The sequence below is a fragment of the Eucyclogobius newberryi genome, unplaced genomic scaffold (assembly GCF_026437365.1).
Source record: "Eucyclogobius newberryi isolate DKJ021-1_F unplaced genomic scaffold, fEucNew1.0.hap1 SCAF_14, whole genome shotgun sequence".
In the NCBI taxonomy this organism is placed as follows: domain Eukaryota; kingdom Metazoa; phylum Chordata; class Actinopteri; order Gobiiformes; family Gobiidae; genus Eucyclogobius; species Eucyclogobius newberryi.
Window position 1 is genome coordinate 34,758,751 of NW_027315768.1, and position 14,747 is coordinate 34,773,497.

A 14,747-nucleotide genomic window follows, 5' to 3' on the forward strand; every position below is an offset into this window, starting at 1 on the left:
TGTGGATGTGGCCAATGCAAACAAACGTGTTTTTGTATTTTCATGTCTGAGCCTTGACCAAACGTCACGTCTCTAATAAAATCACACATTATTTTTGTATAAAGTGTCAAAGACGTGTGAATGAATTGAAATAAAGTTATTTTTTAAAATGTTTGCGTTGTCTCTTTTCAACAGAAAACCAAACACTAAATACAATCAAATCGTGAAGTCCTTTATCAAGTGGTGTGTTTAATTATTATTTACTCAGCATGAAACAAAAGTGTATAAAAGTATTAGTGACAGCAGTCGTTCTTAGCCAATCGCACAAAAAAGTAGATTAAAGGAAAATTTGTATTTTGTATTTCATAAACATCTGTTCAAATCAAACGTAGATTGTTAAAAATATTGATTGGCAAGTTATTTATGTTTTGCGTTTTGGTTGTGCTCCTGCGCCGATCGTAAATCAGACTTGAACTGTTTGTTTCCTGTTTTCTTATTGGTTTGAAACAGTTCCTAAAGTCACATGACGATATATTGGCCACACTTGCTTTGGACGATAATGTTTTGAGCAAAAGACATTTGATGAGCATTAAAAACACACATGGACTCCACTGTCGTCAGTATGCTAACTTTGAGCTAGCTGTTAGCTATATACTCGATGGTTGTCGGTGGATGTATGCTAACTTTGAGCTAGCTGTTAGCTTCATACTCGATGGTTGTCGGTGGATGTATGCTAACTTTGAGCTATCTATTAGCTTCATACTCGACGGTTATTGGTGGATGTATGCTAACTTTGAGCTAGCTGTTAGCTTCATACTCGATGGTTGTCGGTGGATGTATGCTAACTTTGAGCTATCTATTAGCTTCATACTCGACGGTTATTGGTGGATGTATGCTAACTTTGAGCTAGCTGTTAGCTTCATACTCGATGAATATCGGTGGATGTACACTAACTTTGAGCTAGCTGTTAGCTTCATACTCGATGATTATAGGTGGATGTATGCTAACTTTGAGCTAGCTGTTAGCTTCATACTCGATGATTATTGGTGGATGTATGCTAACTTTGAGCTAGCTGTTAGCTTCATACTCGATGATTATTGGTGGATGTATGCTAACTTTGAGCTAGCTGTTAGCTTCATACTCGATGATTATTGGTGGATGTATGCTAACTTTGAGCTAGCTGTTAGCTTCATACTCGATGATTATTGGTGGATGTATGCTAAGTGTTTGGAGCATGGACTACGCGCCAGGAACTCATCCCCAGCATAAAATAATGTCTGATTTTGACGTCACGGTCCGTGGAGCGGTGCATTCTGGGTCCATATGTGTTTAAGAGCGCCTCCAAGAGGCCACCTGCCGTATAAGTAACTCATTCCCTCAAGATAAATATCACGTTCACTATCACTTTATTTGTAATTGTCCTGTTGTATAAATTGAACAGTGCTTTTATTGAGTGTCTGTGTCATAAAGCAGACACTTTATGTTCTTGTTTTCCATTTATTTTTCCATATTAGGATTTTGGACTTGTTTCCACTCCTCGACACTTTCACACATTTCATCAACTTTTACCTCTTTACGATCGCTTTCACCGTCTTAGTTGCTTTTGACATTTGTACATCTTGTACTTTTTTTCAGGATTTGCAAAAGTAAATTGCTAATGCTAATTAACGTTAGCATTAGCGTCTCTGTTGCTAGGTGACGGTGGTACAGGGAGGAGGGGGTGCAGCCGGGTCACCGAGGCTCTCTCTCTCTTTCTCCCTGCTCAGGTCTACGTTCAGCACCATCTTGCAATGTGTCAGGACAAACAACTAATTGAGTTGCAAACTACGCAATCATCAGCTGTGAATTACTGAGCGTCATTGGTCTGACGCAAAACGCAGCAGAAAACATGGACGAGCGGGAAGGGGAGAGCATCATCGCCACTAGCGCGGCTTTAATTTAATTTGTTGTCAATTAAATCTGACTTTTTATCTTAGTAGTACTACCAGTACTACTTACACACAGGTAGTACTCTTACACACATGTACTTTTACGCAAGAACGCAGACACTCACAATGGCACATAATCTAGTTTATTTATTTATTTTTCAATTATATATATATATATATATACATTTTGGGGCGCACGGTGGCAAAGGTGGTTAGCGCTCTTGCCTCCCAAGAAGGAGATCATGAGTTTGATTCCCAGACTAGACAAACATCACATGATCTCTCTGGGTGGAGTCTGCATGTTAAGATAAGGTCATCCTTTATTGTCCACACATGGGGAAATTTCATTGTTGCAACGCAGGTAGATACAGGTAGATACAGATAGGACAGATAACTGTGTTAGGTAAAATTGGTGACTCAGTGTCGACGACGAGTTGGCCCCTGTCCAGGGTGCACCCCGCCTAAGGCCCAAAGTCACTGGGATAGGCTCCAGTCACCTGTGACCCCGAAAGGGAACAAGCGGTAGAAAATGGATGGATATATATTATTAAACTCTCAAAGTATATATGATGAAAAAGTTAAACAGCTCTGGGGTTATTATAACTGAATTACAGTAACTAAGTATTAGTAAATACTCAGTAACTAAGTATTAGTAAATACTCACCCAACACAGATTACAATGTATTGTCATTGTTTTTTAGAACTATTTTCTGCTTCTTTCTGCTTGTGAAAACTTCATAGAGCGAGAGGGTGTGTCCTGAGGAAGGAAAGAGAGGAAAAGGGGCAGGAACAAGGAGGGAGCAGAGCAGGCCATTATATCAGGTTACTGTGGCGACAGAGAGAGGGAGGGGGGAGAGAGAGAGAGAGAGAGGGTAGAGCGGGAGAGAAAGAGAGATGGGGGAGAGAGGGAGAGCAAGTGGGAGAGAGAGGGAGAGAAAGAGGGGAGGAGAGAGAGAGAGAGGCGGGGCAGACTTCCCAGTAGCCACTCCTCTGTCTTTAAACCTCCAGCTAACGGTGAATCTCTGGAATCTTCACCCCCCAAACGGAGCCTGTTCTTGGGCAGAGCTGGTCCTGGACTCTGCCTCTCTCTGGACGTCCACCATCAGTGAAGTCAAACTGAGGTAAGGTCGTGTTTTTCTGCTGTAAAGTCTGGATTTCAGCAGGTCTGAGTCATCGCTGCTGCACAGACTCTGCAGAAGAGAGAGACTGAGGTTTAGATGCCACAATCCAGCTTCTGTGTCCACTTCACAAACATGTGATTTGAGGGACATTCTCTGGGTAAATACTGTCTTCCTGTTTGAACTGACGCCTTGAAATAAATAGGAAACTTTCAGTGCACAAAGCTGAGTTCTGTTCAGGTGAACTCACTCAACGCAGACGCTCAGAGACGCTCAGGGACGCACAGGTCCTGGAGACGCTCAGAGACGCTCAGAGACGCTCAGGGACGCTCAGGTCCTGGAGACGCTCAGAGACGCTCAGAGACGCTCAGGGACGCTCAGGTCCTGGAGACGCTCAGAGACGCTCAGAGATACTCAGAGACACTCAGAGATACTCAGAGACACTCAGGGACACTCAGGGACGCTCAGGTCCTGGAGACGCTCAGAGACACTCAGAGACACTCAGAGACGCTCAGGTCCTGGAGACGCTCAGAGACGCTCAGAGACACTCAGAGACACTCAGAGACACTTAGAGACGCTCAGACGCTCAGGTCCTGGAGACGCTCAGAGACGCTCAGAGATGCTCAGAGACACTCAGAGACGCTCAGACGCCCAGACGCTCAGGTCTTGGAGACGCTCAGAGACGCTCAGGTCCTGGAGACGCTCAGAGACGCTCAGGTCCTGGAGACGCTCAGGATTTCTGGACATAGTGAACATGTGGGGGCTGAAGACACAGAGCCGAGGGTCAGATGAACCTGTGACACTTTTAATACAAACAAAACTATTGGTTTTCAGTCGCAGTTTGAACGTGTGAAACTTCAACCTCGAGTTTGCACAATATTTGCATTTTGCTCTGGTTGAATTCTCTGACCACTGTTTTTGCATCTTCTTCTGTTTGTAATTGAAATATGATGCTCGATGTTTTATTCATGTCCCAGTGTCACTAAAATGTTGGGGTTTATTTGAACAATTCAGCTCACATTATCTTAGAAGCAATTCTATTTAGTCTCCACAAAGTTAAGCCTAAATCAAACTTGACTTCATCATTCCAGAAGTTTTATATTATAAATCAATCAAATCTGGGCAGAATCGGGATCCGTTTTTCTGCTTCAAATCCACAAATTAGAAATAAACCTAAAATTCTCAACATAATATAATAGTCAATCAACCTGGATTTAAAAAAAGATCATATTATTTTTAATTCCAAGTCCCTGAATCACAGTTTGGATGATTTCCGCCTGAGTCTAAACCTGAGCAGAGCAAAATCAGAGTAAAACGTGTCCAATGTGTCTGGATTTGGAGCGCGACAGTTGTGGTCGTTTTATGCACTTTTACCATGTGGTTTATTTAACTGCAAATGCCAAACAAACTCAACCCAACAAAAGAAACAGCTTCAGTTTGAGGCGGACGTTTTGGGAAAGACAAAGTGCTTCAACGTCTCACAAACGTCTCACAAACGTCTCACAAACGTCTCACAAACGTCTCACAAACGTCTCACAAACGTCTCACAAACGTCTTCATCATGTTTTCATAAGTGCAGCAGAAAGCGTGAATAGTTCTTCTTCTTCTAGTTCTTCTTCTTTTTCTTCCAGTTCTAGTTCTTCTTATTCTTTTAGTTCTTCTTCTGGTTCTTCTTCTAGTTCTAGTTCTAGTTCTAGTTCTAGTTCTAGCTCTAGATCTTCTTCTTCTTCTTCTTCCTCCTGCCTCCTGTGGTGTTTCTAGAGCCTCGATCAGCAGGATTTGGGGTGACGCTGGAGCAGGACATTCAGGGGCTGTGGGGGTGGATCCAGGACATTCAGGGGCTGTAGGGGCGGATCCAGGACATTCAGGGGCTGTGGGGGTGGATCCAGGACATTCAGGGGCTGTGGGGGCGGATCCAGGACATTCAGGGGCTGTAGGGGCGGATCCAGGACATTCAGGGGCTGTGGGGGCGGATCCAGGACATTCAGGGGCTGTGGGGGCGGATCCAGGACATTCAGGGGCTGTAGGGGCGGATCCAGGACATTCAGGGGCTGTGGGGGCGGATCCAGGACATTCAGGGGCTGTAGGGGCGGATCCAGGACATTCAGGGGCTGTGGGGGCGGATCCAGGACATTCAGGGGCTGTAGGGGCGGATCCAGGACATTCAGGGGCTGTGGGGGTGGATCCAGGACATTCAGGGGCTGTAGGGGCGGATCCAGGACATTCAGGGGCTGTAGGGGCGGATCCAGGACATTCAGGGGCTGTGGGGGCGGATCCAGGACATTCAGGGGCTGTGGGGGCGGATCCAGGACATTCAGGGGCTGTAGGGGCGGATCCAGGACATTCAGGGGCTGTGGGGGCGGATCCAGGACATTCAGGGGCTGTGGGGGCGGATCCAGGACATTCAGGGGCTGTGGGGGCGGATCCAGGACATTCAGGGGCTGTGGGGGCGGATCCAGGACATTCAGGGGCTGTGGGGGCGGATCCAGGACATTCAGGGGCTGTAGGGGCGGATCCAGGACATTCAGGGGCTGTGGGGGCGGATCCAGGACATTCAGGGGCTGTGGGGGCGGATCCAGGACATTCAGGGGCTGTAGGGGCGGATCCAGGACATTCAGGGGCTGTAGGGGCGGATCCAGGACATTCAGGGGCTGTGGGGGCCCTCGTGATAATAGTACACACAGTGATATGATCCCACATGTGATTTATGCAACATTAATCCAATTCAATATATCAAACCTCTGCCACCTCTGGGACAAATCCAACGATAAAGAACGCGGTCGACTAAGACGCCAACGATCGATTCATCGACCAAACGTCAAGAGGTGTTTACGGCCCTTAACTGCCTCGCTTAGACTGCGACCGCGCCCAAATGTACGAGCGGGAAATCAATAGAAATAGATATAACAATAGATAAAGATAGATAAATAGATGTAACAATAGATAAAGATAGATAAATAGATATAACAATAGATAAAGATAGATAAATAGTTGTAACAATAGATAAAGATAGATAAATAGCTGCTGTTAGTTTATGGAGAGCAGCCGGGTTGAGTCACGCTGTGGTCAGTCCGATCCCCGCGGACTCTGATGACTCAGACGGACAGCGACCAAAACACGTCGGGCTAAAAATAAACCCGCCGGCGTTTCCGCGGCGGGATGGCGGGAGGGAGGGCGTCAGGGCAGGAGGGAGGGCGTTAGGGCAGGAGGGAGGGAGGGTGGGAGGGATGGCGTTAGGGCAGGAGGGAGGGCGGGAGGGCGTTAGGGCAGGAGGGAGGGCGGTAGGGCGTTAGGGCAGGAGGGAGGGAGAGCAGGAGGGAGGGCGTTAGGGCAGGAGGGAGGGCGGTAGGGCGTTAGGGCAGGAGGGAGGGAGAGCAGGAGGGAGGGCGTTAGGGCAGGAGGGAGGGCGGGAGGGCGTTAGGGCAGGAGGGAGGGCGGGAGGGCGTTAGGGCAGGAGGGAGGGCGGTAGGGCGTTAGGGCAGGAGGGAGGGAGAGCAGGAGGGAGGGCGTTAGGGCAGGAGGGAGGGCGGTAGGGCGTTAGGGCAGGAGGGAGGGAGAGCAGGAGGGAGGGCGTTAGGGCAGGAGGGAGGGCGGGAGGGCGTCAGGGCAGGCGGGAGGGCAGGAAGGAGGGTGGGAGGGATGGCGGGAGGGAGGGCGTCAGGGCAGGAGGGATGGCGGGTGGAAAACGGGCACGGTGACTTTCATACCGGCTGCGTCGCGTGCGGAATGTGTCGGTCGGGTGCGAGGAAAGCACATTCCTCGACCTGAGACGTTGCACTTCCAAAAGCCGCCGCGGTTCAGATGATTTATCATCATCTGCGTCTCATTTACCGTCTTCTTTTTCGCGCCCTCGATACGTTTCCCGCGACAAACAAACAAAAACACGGCCCAAACAACAGTGCGTCGTTTTGACGTTACGTTTGTCCCGCCCGTATCGTCAGTCCCGTCCGTCATTGTGTTTTATTATTCTACAGAAATATTCATCTATTTCATCTGTTTTCCGTCTGTTTTCCGTTCTGAGCGCCGGCGGTTTTTTCTACCCAGAAGGCTTTTTTTTGGGTCGTTTTAGATCAATTTTTTAACGATTTTAAATAATGATTTGGGTGCGTCGTGAGTTAAAACTGTGGCAGACAAAAGCGTATTTGAAATGTGAGAAAACGGAGCTTCTGATCCTGGAGCTCAGAGTTTGAAATGTGCGACGCAGAAGGACGTAAAATACAAAACGCATCATTGTCATCGTGCGTTTCAAAGATGTTCTCAATAGTATGAAATCTAAAGTTTAATGCATTTATAATAGCCTCACAATTAGTGTGAATACTTATTTGATTATTATTAGCTGCATTTTAGTCAAGTCAAAGCGTTAAAATATTCAATTAGAGACAAAAAAATGGAACAGAATATTTACAGTAAAAACAACATCTTTGTAAGAAATGTTTTGAAGGTTTTCGACATCATGGAGCAAAATTATGGAACAATTATTATGAATTTATCTGAAAGAAAAATCAATATAATAAAATATATAGTTTTCATAATAGTAATCTTAATACTAATATATACATATACTTCTGAGTTGATTGGAAAAAATAAATAAATACAACTTTTTCAAAATGTTTTAATATTAATACATTTTTACTGAAAAGATGTTTTTTTTACAGTCAAAAATAAAGTGTTCAGTGTGATTTTCATCCGTTCATCTGACCAGAAGCTTTTCTGTCAATTTGAGCTAAATAATTAATTGTAGGCGTGGCCTAAGGATGGGCCCTTCCTGGTTTGTGCCACGCCCCATCACTTCTGTTTATGTCATTTTATTTTGTGTAAACGTCTTTATTCATTCAGTGAAATACAAAGTGAAGTACAACATTCAAAACACGAGGCTGAGTAGTTCTGGTGTTCCATGATTCTGCTCTTGACATGAAAGCGTTCGAGGACAAACAGTTTGACTTCATACACTCTCTTTGATATAATTATGTATTACATCATAAACGTGTCCAAAGGTCCAGAAAGCCTTGTTTTTGAAGTTGGGTGTTTGTGAGAACCGAACGTGACAAACAAACAAGCTCCAAATGACCGAATATTGATCGAATGTTTATTGTGAAATCAAACTGCGACTCAGACTCACAGGGAGAACGTGCAAACTCGCTCATTTTTTTAACCCAACAAACTCATTAAAGAGACACATAATCCCTTTGGCAATTAGATTTTCCCTTTGGCGGTCGGCAAATGGACTTAAATCCTAATGCTTTTCTCCAGCCGCAGTCTTGGCCAGCGCTGCGGTCCGGCCAGTTTGAGAGAAGTGGCTGGACTTTTTGTGGGTAAAATTAATGAATTGGCCGACTGATTGGCTCGTTAGGCGCTCGAGACGTTTGTGCGTTTGTTTACCAGAGGCTGCGTGAATAAATCATACTTTGACGGACATGTTTGATTGGATTAGCGGCGGTGGGATGGTTTGAACAGTCGGCAGCAGCACCGAGGAGGCTCTGCTGCAGCGTGGGAAGCAGAAAAGCACATTAAGAGATTGGGTTTCTGAGCTGCCGGGACGGGTGCTGCTTCCGTCGATAAAACGCTGACGACCCTGAACATAAGAGTGAAGGCGAAATCATTCACTCCAGAGCTTGTCCAAGTGTGGGGCGCGCCCGTTTGGGTGTGTGTGCCAGACGCCCGTCACGCGTGACAGACGTGTTTAGAGCAACAGAAAAACGCCCAGCGCTGTCCTGGTTCCCTTTACTGTCGTGGTTCCCTTTACTGTCGTGGTTCCCTTTACTGTCGTGGTTCCCTTCGCTGTCCTGGTTCTCTTCGCTGTCCTGGTTCCATTTGCTGTCCTGGTTCCATTTGCTGTCTTGGTTCCCTTCGCTGTCCTGGTTCTCTTCGCTGTCCTGGTTCCCTTTACTGTCCTGGTTTTCTTCGCTGTCCTGGTTCCCTTCGCTGTCTTGGTTCCCTTCGCTGTCTTGGTTCCCTTCGCTGTCCTGGTTCTCTTCGCTGTCCTGGTTCTCTTCGCTGTCCTGGTTCCATTTGCTGTCCTGGTTCCATTTGCTGTCTTGGTTCCCTTCGCTGTCCTGGTTCTCTTCGCTGTCTTGGTTCCCTTCGCTGTCCTGGTTCCCTTCGCTGTCCTGGTTCTCTTCGCTGTCTTGGTTCCCTTCGCTGTCCTGGTTCCCTTCGCTGTCCTGGTTCTCTTCGCTGTCCTGGTTCCATTTGCTGTCCTGGTTCCATTTGCTGTCCTGGTTCCATTTGCTGTCCTGGTTCCCTTTGCTGTCTTGGTTCCCTTCGCTGTCCTGGTTCTCTTCGCTGTCCTGGTTCCATTTGCTGTCGTGGTTCCCTTTACTGTCGTGGTTCCCTTTACTGTCCCGGTTCCCTTTACTGTCCTGGTTCTCTTCGCTGTCCTGGTTCTCTTCGCTGTCCTGGTTCTCTTCGCTGTCCCGGTTCCCTTCGCTGTCCTGGTTCCCTTTGCTGTCTTGGTTCTCTTCGCTGTCCTGGTTCTCTTCGCTGTCCTGGTTCTCTTCGCTGTCCTGGTTCCATTTGCTGTCGTGGTTCCCTTTACTGTCGTGGTTCCCTTTACTGTCCCGGTTCCCTTTACTGTCCTGGTTCTCTTCGCTGTCCTGGTTCTCTTCGCTGTCCTGGTTCTCTTCGCTGTCCTGGTTCCATTTGCTGTCGTGGTTCCCTTTACTGTCGTGGTTCCCTTTACTGTCCCGGTTCCCTTTACTGTCCTGGTTCTCTTCGCTGTCCTGGTTCTCTTCGCTGTCCTGGTTCCCTTTACTGTCCTGGTTCCATTTGCTGTCCTGGTTCCCTTTGCTGTCCTGGTTCCCTTTGCTGTCCTGGTTCCCTTCGCTGTCCCGGAAACCAGAAGTTTCTTGAGAGTCAAAGAAAAGACGCAAAGTTAAGTAAACTACGGTTAGAGGTGAAAACATAGAAAAACATGGTGAAAGTGATAAAAACCCAAAGATCACGCTACAGCCGACGGGGAACAGGGTTTGTAATATGAATGAATGTATTATTGACCCATTTTAAATGTTTATTTTACAAATGTTTGGAAAACAGTTATGCTAATGTATTGAGCTTGTAACAGTGATTATACGAACAAATGGTAATTCATCTTTATTTGTTCTTGACTCCTCCAGTGATGAATGTGTGGTTTTAACTTTCTATTTCCATTTAAATCCAGCGACGTGCCACCTCTGTGTACTTAGTGCTTTAAGTCGATTTTTTCATGCGATTTACTTCTGTATCTGCACTTTCACGTAAGTAACTTCTTCCAGCACTGCCCCAAATACTGTTGACTCTTGCCTTTCTAAATTGCTCCCAGAATGCTTTGTGTTCAACTTTTGCAATCCACATTTCCATTTTTTTGGCTGTTCTCCCGCGACCTCAGAAAGTAAAAACCTGTGTCTCTTCTCAACAGCTGGAGCCGGGGCCTGAACCATGGAACCTCCCGTTACATGTAAGTGTGTTTACAGCGCACTGCTGCGCACAAGGTCACGTTTGAATGGATGCAACGTCTTCACTCGAAAATCAAACAAACAGTGCAGGTTTTAAGAGCTTCCTGCCTCAGAGTCGGACAGGAAGAAGAAGAAGAGTGTTTTTACTGCAAGCAAGACATGTTTAGTCCTGGTTTAGTCCTGGTTTAGTCCTGGTTTAGTCCTGGTTTAGTCCTGGTTTAGACCTGGTTTAGTCCTGGTTTAGACCTGGTTTAGACCTGGTTTAGTCCTGGTTTAGACCTGGTTTAGACCTGGTTTAGTCCTGGTTTAGTCCTGGTTTAGACCTGGTTTAGACCTGGTTTAGTCCTGGTTTAGTCCTGGTTTAGTCCTGGTTTAGTCCTGGTTTAGTCCTGGTTTAGACCTGGTTTAGACCTGGTTTAGTCCTGGTATAGTCCTGGTTTAGTCCTGGTTTAGTCCTGGTTTAGACCTGGTTTAGTCCTGGTTTAGTCCTGGTTTAGTCCTGGTTTAGTCCTGGTTTAGACCTGGTTTAGTCCTGGTTTAGTCCTGGTTTAGTCCTGGTTTAGTCCTGGTTTAGTCCTGGTTTAGACCTGGTTTAGTCCTGGTATAGTCCTGGTTTAGTCCTGGTTTAGTCCTGGTTTAGACCTGGTTTAGACCTGGTTTAGTCCTGGTTTAGTCCTGGTTTAGTCCTGGTTTAGACCTGGTTTAGTCCTGGTTTAGTCCTGGTTTAGTCCTGGTTTAGTCCTGGTATAGTCCTGGTTTAGTCCTGGTTTAGTCCTGGTTTAGACCTGGTTTAGACCTGGTTTAGTCCTGGTTTAGACCTGGTTTAGACCTGGTTTAGACCTGGTTTAGTCCTGGTTTAGTCCTGGTTTAGACCTGGTTTAGACCTGGTTTAGTCCTGGTTTAGTCCTGGTTTAGTCCTGGTTTAGTCCTGGTTTAGACCTGGTTTAGACCTGGTTTAGTCCTGGTATAGTCCTGGTTTAGTCCTGGTTTAGTCCTGGTTTAGACCTGGTTTAGTCCTGGTTTAGTCCTGGTTTAGTCCTGGTTTAGTCCTGGTTTAGTCCTGGTTTAGACCTGGTTTAGTCCTGGTTTAGTCCTGGTTTAGACCTGGTTTAGTCCTGGTTTAGTCCTGGTTTAGTCCTGGTTTAGTCCTGGTTTAGACCTGGTTTAGACCTGGTTTAGTCCTGGTATAGACCTGGTTTAGTCCTGGTTTAGTCCTGGTTTAGTCCTGGTTTAGTCCTGGTTTAGACCTGGTTTAGTCCTGGTTTAGTCCTGGTTTAGTCCTGGTTTAGTCCTGGTATAGTCCTGGTTTAGTCCTGGTTTAGTCCTGGTTTAGTCCTGGTTTAGTCCTGGTTTAGTCCTGGTTTAGACCTGGTTTAGACCTGGTTTAGTCCTGGTATAGTCCTGGTTTAGTCCTGGTTTAGTCCTGGTTTAGACCTGGTTTAGTCCTGGTTTAGTCCTGGTTTAGTCCTGGTTTAGTCCTGGTTTAGTCCTGGTTTAGACCTGGTTTAGACCTGGTTTAGTCCTGGTATAGTCCTGGTTTAGTCCTGGTTTAGTCCTGGTTTAGACCTGGTTTAGACCTGGTTTAGTCCTGGTTTAGTCCTGGTTTAGTCCTGGTTTAGTCCTGGTTTAGACCTGGTTTAGTCCTGGTTTAGTCCTGGTTTAGACCTGGTTTAGTCCTGGTTTAGTCCTGGTTTAGTCCTGGTTTAGACCTGGTTTAGTCCTGGTATAGTCCTGGTTTAGTCCTGGTTTAGTCCTGGTTTAGACCTGGTTTAGTCCTGGTTTAGTCCTGGTTTAGTCCTGGTTTAGTCCTGGTTTAGACCTGGTTTAGTCCTGGTTTAGTCCTGGTTTAGTCCTGGTTTAGTCCTGGTTTAGTCCTGGTTTAGACCTGGTTTAGACCTGGTTTAGTCCTGGTATAGTCCTGGTTTAGTCCTGGTTTAGACCTGGTTTAGACCTGGTTTAGTCCTGGTTTAGTCCTGGTTTAGTCCTGGTTTAGTCCTGGTTTAGTCCTGGTTTAGACCTGGTTTAGTCCTGGTTTAGTCCTGGTATAGTCCTGGTTTAGTCCTGGTTTAGTCCTGGTTTAGTCCTGGTTTAGACCTGGTTTAGTCCTGGTTTAGTCCTGGTTTAGTCCTGGTTTAGTCCTGGTTTAGACCTGGTTTAGTCCTGGTTTAGTCCTGGTATAGTCCTGGTTTAGTCCTGGTTTAGTCCTGGTTTAGTCCTGGTTTAGTCCTGGTTTAGACCTGGTTTAGTCCTGGTTTAGTCCTGGTATAGTCCTGGTTTAGTCCTGGTTTAGTCCTGGTTTAGTCCTGGTTTAGACCTGGTTTAGTCCTGGTTTAGACCTGGTTTAGTCCTGGTTTAGTCCTGGTATAGTCCTGGTTTAGTCCTGGTTTAGTCCTGGTTTAGGCCTGGTTTAGTCCTGGTATAGTCCTGGCTCTGTTCGTTTGGTCTTGCTTTTGTCCTGTTCTCATTGTTCTCGTCATTTTCGTCATTCTCATCGTTCTTGTCGTTCTCGTCGTTGTCGTTCTTGTCATTCTTGTGTTTCTCGTCGTTCTTGTCGTTCTCGTCATTTTCGTCGTTTTTGTCGTTCTCGCCGTTCTTGTCGTTCTCATCGTTCTCATCGGTCTCGTTGTTGTCGTTCTCATCATTCTTATCATTCTTGTCGTTCTCATCGTTCTCATCGGTCTCGTCGTTGTCGTTCTCATCATTCTCATCGTTCTTGTCGTTCTCATCGTTCTCGTCGGCCTCGTCGTTGTTGTTCTCATCATTCTCATCGTTCTTGTCGTTCTCGTTGTTGTCGTTCTTGTCGTTCTTGTCATTCTCGTCTTTCTCGTTGTTCTCTTCATTTTCGTCGTTGTCATCGTTCTCGACGTCCTCGTCATTCTCGTCGTTCTCGCCGTTCTTCTCGTTCTCATCGGTCTCGTTCTTGTCGTTCTCATCATTCTTGTCGTTCTCATCGGTCTCGTCGTTGTCGTTCTCGTCGTTCTCATCGTTCTCATCGTTCTCATCGGTCTCATCGGTCTCGTTGTTGTCATTCTCATCATTCTCATCGTTCTTGTCGTTCTCATCGTTCTCGTCGTTGTCGTTCTTGTCATTCTTGTGTTTCTCGTCGTTCTTGTCGTTCTCGTCATTTTCGTCGTTTTTGTCGTTCTCGCCGTTCTTGTCGTTCTCATCGTTCTCATCGGTCTCGTTGTTGTCGTTCTCATCATTCTTATCATTCTTGTCGTTCTCATCGTTCTCGTCGGTCTCGTCGTTGTCGTTCTCATCATTCTCATCGTTCTTGTCGTTCTCATCGTTCTCGTCGGCCTCGTCGTTGTTGTTCTCATCATTCTCATCGTTCTTGTCGTTCTCGTTGTTGTCGTTCTTGTCGTTCTTGTCATTCTCGTCTTTCTCGTTGTTCTCTTCATTTTCGTCGTTGTCATCGTTCTCGACGTCCTCGTCATTCTCGTCGTTCTCGCCGTTCTTCTCGTTCTCATCGGTCTCGTTCTTGTCGTTCTCATCATTCTTGTCGTTCTCATCGGTCTCGTCGTTGTCGTTCTCGTCATTCTCATCGTTCTCGTCGTTGTCCTTGTTGTTCTTGTTGTTCTCATCGTTCTCGTCGGTCTCGTCGTTGTCGTTCTCGTCATTCTCATCGTTCTCGTCGTTGTCCTCGTTGTTCTTGTCGTTCTCATCGTTCTCGTCGTCTCGTCGTTGTCGTTCTTGTCATTCTCGTCTTTCTCATCATTCTTGTCGTCCTGTCATTTTCGTTGCTCTCGTTGTTTTTGCCGTTCTCGCCGTTCTCATCGTTCTCGTCGTTCTCATTGTTCTCGCCGTTCTCATCGGTCTCATCGGTCTCGTTGTTGTCGTTGTTCTCGTCGTTCTTGTCGTTCTCATCATTCTCATCGTTCTTGTCGTTCTCATCGTTCTCGTCGGTCTCGTCGTTGTCGTTCTTGTCATTCTCGTCGTTCTTGTTGTTCTCGTCATTTTTGTCGTTGTGATCGTTCTCGACGTCCTCGTCGTTCTCGTCATTCTCGTCGTTCTCGCCTTTCTTGTCGTTCTCATCGTTCTCATCGGTCTCGTTGTTGTCGTTCTCATCATTCTTATCATTCTTGTCGTTCTCATCGTTCTCATCGGTCTCGTTGTTGTCGTTCTCATCATTCTTATCATTCTTGTCGTTCTCGTCGTTCTCATTGTTCTCGCCGTTCTCATCGGTCTCATCGGTCTCGTTGTTGTCGTTGTTCTCGTCGTTCTTGTCGTTCTCATCATTCTCATCGTTCTCGTCGTTCTCGTCGTTCTCATTGTTCTCATCGGTCTCATCG

General features: G+C 46.5%; 1 protein-coding gene across 1 annotated transcript in view; it reads left to right on the forward strand.

The window, feature by feature from the left end:
- Window positions 1–14,747, forward strand: part of LOC140360017 (E3 ubiquitin/ISG15 ligase TRIM25-like) — a 246,013-nt gene that overhangs the window by 144,512 nt on the left and 86,754 nt on the right. The window lies entirely within an intron of this gene.